This window comes from Schistocerca gregaria, chromosome 8 (assembly GCF_023897955.1).
Source record: "Schistocerca gregaria isolate iqSchGreg1 chromosome 8, iqSchGreg1.2, whole genome shotgun sequence".
Classification (NCBI taxonomy): Eukaryota; Metazoa; Arthropoda; class Insecta; order Orthoptera; family Acrididae; genus Schistocerca; species Schistocerca gregaria.
This window is the reverse complement of record NC_064927.1, coordinates 16905001-16915000: the sequence shown is the minus strand read 5'-3', so window position 1 is coordinate 16915000 and position 10000 is coordinate 16905001. Positions and strand designations below refer to the sequence as shown.

At 49.0% G+C, this 10000-nt stretch overlaps 2 non-coding genes across 2 annotated transcripts; both read left to right on the top strand.

Annotated features, from left to right (window-relative positions):
- Positions 1-5362: 5362 nt before the first annotated feature.
- On the top strand, positions 5363-5437 carry Trnak-cuu (transfer RNA lysine (anticodon CUU)). The gene has a single exon. It is a non-coding gene; the product is annotated as a tRNA-Lys (tRNA).
- A 2207-nt stretch (positions 5438-7644) lies between these two features.
- Trnak-cuu (transfer RNA lysine (anticodon CUU)) lies at positions 7645-7717 on the top strand. The gene has a single exon. It is a non-coding gene; the product is annotated as a tRNA-Lys (tRNA).
- Positions 7718-10000: the final 2283 nt, after the last annotated feature.

The window sequence follows — 10000 nt, the reverse complement described above, 5'->3', positions numbered from 1 at the left end:
CAACTCGAAGTGGTCTTAAGTTCCGTCACTCTGATGGACACATCGGTGACGTAACTGTGGAACATGCGGGACTTGGACTGCGCACGATACGTGTTTTTGAACTCCCCTTCGAGGTGCCTTCAGAGGTAGTGGTATCTGCATTCCATCCATATGGAAAAGTGATTAGCCACACAGCTGAGAAATGGGTTCAGTTCACTACATACCCGGTTCTCAATGGAGTACGGCAGATCCGCATAGAACTAACCAAACATGTGCCGTCCTACTTATATATTGGTGGCTGCCGTGCAATTATTATTTATGATGGACAGCCGAAGACATGCTCGGGATGTGGCAAAGAAGGACACCTCCGTTCCAGCTGTCTGCAGCGCAGAATAACACAGTTACCGCCTGGGGACCTGCCGGCCACGACCGCTCCGACGTCGCTACCGCTGACGTTTGTCGAAGCTCTCCATAGCGACCCCCGACCGCGAACACCACTGGCTCCTACTACTGGTACATCGTCGTCTCCGGTACTGCCTCAGGCTGTTGCGGACGGACCGACGCCCTTGCCTCCTCCTCCCGACGTGTGCAGTGGTGAGCAATCTCAAGGACAGGGGATGGCCCTTGACTCCATGATTGTGCCTACCGATGCTTTTGTGCCAGAACATCCGGATCCCCAGGCGTCTTCGGACACTGAAGATCACGTGCGCAAGCAACGGTCGCCGAAGAGACGTCGGAAACGGCGGATCGCCCCGTCTGACACCTGCAGGACGCAGTCTCAAGACGATGAAGATCAAAATTATCAAGTTGTTCCCCCGAAGGACGAATCTGTGGTGGAAGCACCAACTTGCACTCCGTCGGACGTACAACCATCCTTGCATGCACCAGGCGCTGTACCTATGGACGTTGAACAACAGCTGAGCCAGGACAACTCTTCCACCACCGACGTGACACTGCCTTCGGACTCTGCTGGTACTTCACTAGACGCACACCATCCACGCACCCTTGCGTGGTCTGACGATGTAGCCGACGAAACACCAACTAGTGAGACAGCCGCGAATGCCGCTGCTCCAGCCCACGACTCCTAATCGGCAGGGTTACAGGATGGGGATGTGCAGCCTACTGGGACAACATTCTTGTTCGCTGCTGCTCTTCGTGCCTCCATGAGCGTCCCTGTAGTCCCAATTCTACGACAATCTTACAGGATTGGCTCCATCAATGTCAACACCATTGGCACCCCTGTCAAACTACAATTGCTCCTTGATATGTTGAGGGCGTCGGACCTAGATGTTGCCCTTTTGCAGGAAGTTCGCCTGGCGACGTTTCCTAATGTCTATGGCTATGTTTCCTACCTCACGCCGTGTGCCGACGGTGGCAGTGGGACAGCTATTCTTTTAAAGGAAGGCATTGATGTAGATGACGTGATTTACCTACCATCGGCTAGGGGTCTTGCTGTGACTTTCCACGGTGTTCGAGTCATCAATGTTTACGCTCCCTCGGGCACGGCCAAGCGACGGGAGCGGTCGCGATTCTATTCAGAACAGATCGCTCCTTTGTTTGTCGGACGCTACGACCATATTGTTCTTGGCGGTGACTTCAATTGTGTGTTATCCCAAAAGGACCAACAACCCCATTTCACCACATGCCAGGAACTCAAGCTGCTTGTGCATGAACTGAAACTCACCGATACTTGGGACCGCGTGCATGGCGATCGGCCTGGGTATACGTACGTCACCAGCCATTCAGCAAGTCGTCTTGACCGTGTCTACGTGTCCCCAGGACTCGTAACTGCCACGCTTGACGCTGAGATATGGCCTACCGCCTTTTCCGACCATATCGCCTACATTTGCACTGTTTCGCTCCAGAGGCAGAAGGTGTGGCGCGGTCGAGGCCTGTGGAAGCTGAATGTGGCCCACCTCAAGGATCCGGAATGTAGGCAGGTCGTAGAGACGACGTGGAACAACTGTGTGAGACGCCTTCCAGCGTATCCTTCAACACTTCGGTGGTGGATCGACTGCGCCAAGCCTGCTTTACGTCGTTCTATGATGAATTACGGTCGCGATAAAATGTTATGGCACCGACATACCATGGAATACTATTTCACAATTCTCCGGGAACTCTCAAACCTTGCCCCCTCAGTTCAACGACAGGTTGAAATTCAACGTATTAAGGCGAAGATAATTTCTCTTATGCGTCACCGCCTTGAAGGCACAGTAGTACGCGCAAGATGTCACGAATGTGTACCAGGAGAGCTCCCGTCCATGCATCATGTTATCCGAGAGAAGCAGCGGTGTCGTAGAAAGTTGATCAACGCCCTCGACATGCCAGATGGTCGTCGATTGACGTCCCAGAATGACATCATAAGAACCTTTGTGGATCACTACAACGAGTTCTATGCAGCAGAGGACCGGAACGTGGCGGTAATGTCTGATGTCCTCCGTTCCTTGACAGATACCCTGGACGAGTCTGCAGCGGAGATTCTCACGGCGACAATTACGGCTGATGACGTCGCCGATGCTCTTCATAAGGGTGCGGCAAACAAAGCCCCAGGTCCAGATGGGTTCCCGCTGGAGTTTTACTGCACATTTCATGACATCATGGGCTCACGCTGGACTGCGATGTATGAAGAACTGATGAACCCTGACTTTCCTCTCCCACCCGAATTCGTAGAAGGCTTGCTTATCCCGGTCCCCAAGCCATCGGGAGGTCGAGGAGTGGAACATTATCGGCCGCTGACCATGTTAAATTGTGACTTCAAGATTTTTACCCGGATTCTTGGCGCTCGCATTAGGCGCGTCGTCCCTCAAGTTATCTCTCTGGATCAAACGTGCTTTGGAGGTGATAGTAACATTCAGACGGCACTCAGCGATTACTGTGACGTTATAGCCCTGACCATGACCTGTCGCAGTCGTGGTGCCTTAGTGACAGTGGACTTCGACCACGCCTTTGATAGAGTGAGTCATGACTTTCTCGAAAACGTACTCCGACGGATGGCCTTTCCCCACAGGTTTATACACCTCGTCTTGCAGCTTCTCCGAGGTGCCACGTCGCGGGTGCTGGTCAATGGCCGTGTGGCGGGCCCTATTAACGTCATGCGGTCGGTCCGTCAAGGATGTCCGCTGTCGATGCTGCTTTTCGCCATTGCCCTTGAGCCACTATTACACGGTTTGAGGAGCCGGTTGACAGGCATAACAATGAGGGGGACTTCTTTCATCTGCCGCGCCTATACAGATGACTTGGTGTTCTTGGTTCTATCGGAGGATGAAGTGCGAGAGGCACTGGCGTGGATCAACCAGTACGGGGCTGCTGCGGGCAGCCATGTGAACTTGACGAAATCTAGTGCTATGCCCGTCGGTAGAGGCCTTCCAGCTGAGAGTGTGGCACCATTGCCATTAGTGGACAAGCTCAAATGTTTGGGGATCACCTTCACGCGTGATATACAGCGCACGATCTCATTTAACTACAAACGCCTGCTTCAAGCTATCCGCACGAACGTTCGTGGCAACCTCCTGAGAGCATTGGACATGTTACAAAGGGTGGATTTTGTTAACACTCATCTAGTCTCGCGACTACCCCATTTAGCACAGATTTTACCGATGCCAAAGGCAATGGCACACAGACTTCAGGCGGCGTTCGGCTACTTTGTTAGCGCGGGTCTTATCTTCAAAGTCCGCTACGACACGCTGACACTTCCTCCTCGAGATGGCGGCCTCGGCCTTGTCAACGTCCGAGCGAGAGCAGCTGCCCTTTATGTAAGTACGATGGTTAAATCGTGGATCCGCCGCCGAAACGGATTATCGGGAAGCCTGATTGATGAAGTGGCCCCTCCCTCTCGAGTGGCACCCGTCGCAGTAGCCCATATTTCTTCCCCTCTCTCACATATCCGGACCTTTTTCATCGAATACAGTTATGTCCATGCCGACTTGCCTAGTACCAGACCCCCTATGGCACGTGATGTTTACTGAATCATGATGAGAAATCACACTCGGAATGTTGTGGAAAGGCGATATCCTACGATCGCATGGCCCGTGGTATGGCGTTCTGTACACCATATATACCTAGACACGAGCGCACGTGCGACCTGGTATTTGGTCGTTAATGGAAAATACATGACACAACTTCGTCTACATGCCATAAAAATGACAGATTCGCCGCTGTGTCCTCGCTGTCAAACGCTTGATACGGACGAACATCGACTGATGTGTGGATCTTCTGCAGAGGTGTGGCAGCTGATTCAGAAGATGCTTGCCTTTCTTCTACGTACGGCTCCCCATGCCATTACACCGAAATCTCTTCTGTTCCCATATGAGACATACTTCCCAAGTACGAAGACCAACGCTGTGATCTGGATAAAAGGTCTCTCGATCTCTTATTTGTTCCATGAAGGTGATAAGAGTGTTCTTGATTTTTGGACATTCCTGCAAGATCGCTTTACTTTTCTCATGCACCATCCGCGATACCGTCAGTACTATGCCAACTTTTTGGGTAGTGCCTTCTTCGATCCCCCCTGCAGCTGGGGTGTCCCAGGTATGAGAAGATGACTTCAATGAGAGTGTGTAATACCAGGACTCAGTCCCATGTACCGGAAAATGCAATATTCTTCGTGAAGACGTGCCTGGAACATGCCTGACTGCCGTGGGATTCGGTGTGCGTCTACCCACAAGTTGGCGGGACGCGGATGCTGCTTGTCTGTTCTGCCAGGAGGGCGTTTTCTTTAATTCCTATAATTCCCTTTCTATTTTATATGTTACTGATGGTAATTCCACATAATTTTTTTTTTCGCCTGGAGGGCGTCCTATGTGATATGAACAAATATATGTAAAATAAATAAATTACTTCATAAAAAAAAGGGGAAGCGTCCAAAAAAAAAAATGGATAAGGCGTCGGACTTCGGATCTGAAGATTACAGGTTCGAATGCTGTCACGCTCGTGTTTTATCAGTTCTGAAAAAGAAACATACCGTTTTAATGTAGCATTTGAGCAGTACGAAACCGTCTGAATGTTGCTGTTGACCATTTTCTGCTTGGAGATGCTCTTGAGCTTGAAACACACACTACAAGACCGGTGTTAACTAGCGAAATGGTCGGCAGAGTGCCGTCACCGCGAGTTTCCACTGGCACTTGCACATCTAAAACAACGTCGGAAAGTAACTCGTTCGCCTTTTGAGTCACATCAAGTATGAGTGTTAATTTTGACGCCACTAGCTCTGCAGGTTGTCATGCAACTCCTTTACCTCTCAGAAATGATTATGAAATAAAAGTGAAGTACGTGACGAGTGTGACGTTAGGAAAACATTAGACAGCATGGAGAGATTCTGTATGGGACCACCCAACCCAAACGAGTACTGTGTGACGTGCTGCCCGGCATGTATACACCGAAGCAACCCCTTCTAGCTCAGTCGGTAGAGCATGAGACTCTTAATCTCAGGGTCGTGGGTTCGAGCCTCACGCTGGGCGGAACGGAATTATGTTCCGCTGCAGATGTAAATTACCGTTTTTCTGATTAACGTGATGTAATGGAAATAGCAACTTTAAACTTTGCCTACGTCTCTGTCAGTCGCAAGGAAACTGTATTTGAAGGTGAAGGTGATTTTGTAGACATGTGTGAAAGACATGTTCTGAAATGCAAGTGTTGTTGTTTGGAGAGGACATCGGTTACGTGTCAGATGTGTAGCCAAGCAGGAGGATCTGCAGCGAATTGACGCATGGTGCACGGAATGGCAATTGAATCTCAATGTAGCGAAGTGTAATGTGATGCGAATACATAGAAAGATAGGTCCCTTATCATTTAGCTACAAAATAGCAGGTCAGCAACTGGAAGCAGTTAATTCCATAAATTATCTGGGAGTACGCATTAGGAGTGATTTAAAATGGAATGATCATATGAAGTTGATCGTCGGTAAAGCAGATGCCAGACTGAGATTCATTGGAAGAATCCTAAGGAAATGCAATCCGACAACAAAGGAAGTAACTTACAGTACGCTTGTTCGCCCAATGCTTGAATACTGCTCAGCAGTGTGGGATCCGCACCAGGTAGGGTTGATAGAAGAGATAGAGAAGATCCAACGGAGAGCAGCGCGCTTCGTTACAGGATCATTTAGTAATTGCGAAAGCGTTACGGAGATGATAGATAAACTCCAGTGGAAGACTCTGCAGGAGAGACGCTCAGTAGCTCGGTACGGGCTTTTGTTAAAGTTTCGAGAACATACCTTCACCGAAGAGTCAAGCAGTATATTGCTCCCTCCTACGTATATCTCGCGAAGAGACCATGTTGATAAAATCAGAGAGATTAGAGCCCACACAGAAGCATACCGACAATCCTTCTTTCCACGTACAATACGAGACTGGAATAGAAGGGAGAACCGATAGAGGTACTCAGGGTACCCTCCGCCACACACCGTCAGGTGGCTTGCGGAGTACGGATGTAGATGTAGATGAATGGGTCGCCATAGCTGCAAATATTAGTCGGTAATATGAAGTGTTGTCAGCTGAAGTCTGATGATCCAGACGACCGTAAGGACGAAGTACGCAAAAGTACCGCTAGGCCGCGCCTCTTTAGCTCAGTGGTAGAGCACTGGTCTAGTAAACCAAGGGTCGTGAGTTCCATCCTCAAAGGAAGAAGTCGAATTTAGGAAATCAGTTGCGCGTCGTGGCCGTATAGCTAACAGTATCTGTGATGACGAACAATTAGCGACATGCCCTTTATTAAGAATTACTCTCAGATGTGATTAAGGCGAATGGCGCAGATAAAGCCTTTGCCAAAGCGGTACAGCATAAGGTGGGACGAGGCAGTCTGAATTACATTTTATAGATATATTTCTCACATATGTCAGAGCCTCTCGCGGTCGTCGTCGTCGTCGTCGTCGTCGTCGTCGCCGCCGCCGCCGCCGCCGCAGCTTCTGCAGAAGTAGCAAATGGCCGTCGTGGCAAATGCGGCGAGGCACGCCCTGCCTTCGATTCCGTATGCACAAAGTGTGTGGTCTTGTTTCGCAGTCTATATTTGGTCGGTCACGTAAGAGGTTGAATGTAACGAATGGGTGGGAAAGAGCAAGGGCAGCGGCTGTGTAGAACGAAAACACAAATTATCAGGGGTGTGAGCGTTTCGAGATGAGTCATATACTAGTCGCACTTGGTCGTCAGTGACTGTGTTGCCTAATGGATAAGGCGTCGGACTTCGGATCTGAAGATTACAGGTTCGAATGCTGTCACGCTCGTGTTTTATCAGTTCTGAAAAAGAAACATACCGTTTTAATGTAGCATTTGAGCAGTACGAAACCGTCTGAATGTTGCTGTTGACCATTTTCTGCTTGGAGATGCTCTTGCGCTTGAAACACACACTACAAGACCGGTGTTAACTAGCGAAATGGTCGGCAGAGTGCCGTCACCGCGAGTTTCCACTGGCACTTGCACATCTAAAACAACGTCGGAAAGTAACTCGTTCGCCTTTTGAGTCACATCAAGTATGAGTGTTAATTTTGACGCCACTAGCTCTGCAGGTTGTCATGCAATTCCTTTACCTCTCAGAAATGATTATGAAATAAAAGTGAAGTACGTGACGAGTGTGACGTTAGGAAAACATTAGGCAGCATGGAGAGATTCTGTATGGGACCACCCAACCCAAACGAGTACTGTGTGACGTGCTGCCCGGCAAGTATTCACCGAAGCACCCCGGCTAGCTCAGTCGGTAGACCATGAGACTCTTAATCTCAGGGTCGTGGGTTCGAGCCCCACGCTGGGCGGAACATAATTTGGTTCCGCTGTAGATGTAAATTACCGTTTCTCTGATTAACGTGATGTAATGGAAATAGCAACTTTAAAATTTGCCTACGTCTCTGTCAGTCACAAGGAAACTGTATTTGAAGGTGAAGGTCATTTTGTAGACATGTGTGAAAGACATGTTCTGAAATGCAAGTGTTGTTGTTTGGAGAGGACATCGGTTACGTGTCAGATGTGTAGCCAAGCAGTAATGGGTCGCCATAGCTGCAAATATTAGTCGGTAATATGAAGTGTTTTCAGCTGAAGTCTGATGATCCAGACGACCGTAAGGACGAAGTAGGCAAAAGTACCGCTAGGCCGCGCCACTTTAGCTCAGTGGTAGAGCACTGGACTAGTAAACCACGGGTCGTGAGTTCCATCCTTAAAGGAAGAAGTCGAATTTTGGAAATCAGTTGCGCGTCGTGGCCGTATAGCAAACAGTATCTGTGATGACGAACAATTAGCGACATGCCTTTTATTAAGAATTACTCTCAGATGTGATTAAGGCGAATGGCGCAGATAAAGCCTTTGCCAAAGCGGTACAGCATAAGGTGGGACGAAGCAGTCTGAATTACATTTTATAGATGTATTTCTCACATATGTTAGAGCCTCTCGCGGTCGTCGTCGTCGTCGTCGTCGTCGTCGTCGTCGTCGTCGCCGCCGCTTCTGCAGAAGTAGCAAATGGCCATCGTGGCAAATGCGGCGAGGCACGCCCTGCCTTCGATTCCGTATGCACAAAGTGTGTGGTCTTGTTTCGCAGTCTATATTTGGTCGGTCACGTAAGAGGTTGAATGTAACGAATGGGTGTGAAAGAGCAAGGGCAGCGGCTGTGTAGAACGAAAACACAAATTATCAGCGGTGTGAGCGTTTCGCGATGAGCCATATACTAGTTGCATTTGGTCGTCAGTGATTGTGTGGCCTAATGGATAACTCGTCGGACTTCGAATCTGAAGATTACAGGTTCGAATGCTGTCACGCTCGTGTTTTTTCAGTTCTGAAAAAGAAACATACAGTTTTAATGTAGCATTTGAGCAGTACGAAACCGTCTGAATGTTGCTGTTGACCATTTTCTGCTTGGAGATGCTCTTGAGCTTGAAACACACACTACAAGACCGGTGTTAACTAGCGAAATGGTCGGCAGAGTGCCGTCACCGCGAGTTTCCACTGGCACTTGCACATCTAAAACAACGTCGGAAAGTAACTCGTTCGCCTTTTGAGTCACATCAAGTCTGAGTGTTAATTTTGACGCCACTAGCTCTGCAGGTTGTCATGCAATTCCTTTACCTCTCAGAAACGATTATGAAATAAAAGTGAAGTACGTGACGAGTGTGACGTTAGGAAAACATTAGGCAGCATGGAGAGATTCTGTATGGGACCACCCAACCCAAACGAGTACTGTGTGACGTGCTGCCCGGCAAGTACTCACCGAAGGACCCCGGCTAGCTCAGTCGGTATAGCATGTGACTCTTAATGTCAGGGTCGTGGGTTCGAGCCCCACCCTGGGCGGAACGGAATTTTGTTCCGCTGCAGATGTAAATTACCGTTTTTCTGATTAACGTGATGTAATGGAAATAGCAACTTTATCTTTGCCTACGTCTCTGTCGGTCGCAAGGAAACTGTATTTGAAGGTGAAGGTGATTTTGTAGACATGTGTGAAAGACATGTTCTGAAATGCAAGTGTTGTTGTTTGGAGAGGACATCGGTTACGTGTCAGATGTGTAGCCAAGCAGTAATGGGCCGCCATAGCTGCAAATATTAGTCGGTAATATGAAGTGTTGTCAGCTGAAGTCTGATGATCCAGACGACCGTAAGGACGAAGTACGCAAAAGTACCTCTAGGCCGCGCCTCTTTAGCTCAGTGGTAGAGCACTGGTCTAGTAAACCAAGGGTCGTGAGTTCCATCGTCAAAGGAAGAAGTCGAATTTTGGAAATCAGTTGCGCGTCGTGGCCGTATAGCAAACAGTATCTGTGATGACGAACAATTAGCAACATGCCTTTTATTGAGAATTACTCTCAGATGTGATTAAGGCGAATGGCGCAGATAAAGCCTTTGCCAAAGCGGTACAGGATAAGGTGGGACGAGGCAGTCTGAATTACATTTTATAGATGTATTTCTCACATATGTCAGAGCCTCTCGCTGTCGTCGTCGCCGCCGCCGCTTTTGCAGAAGTAGCGAATGGCCATCGTGGCAAATGTGGCGAGGCACGCCCTGCCTTCGATTCCTACGCACAAAGTGTGTGGTCTTGTTTCGCAGTCTATATTTGGTAG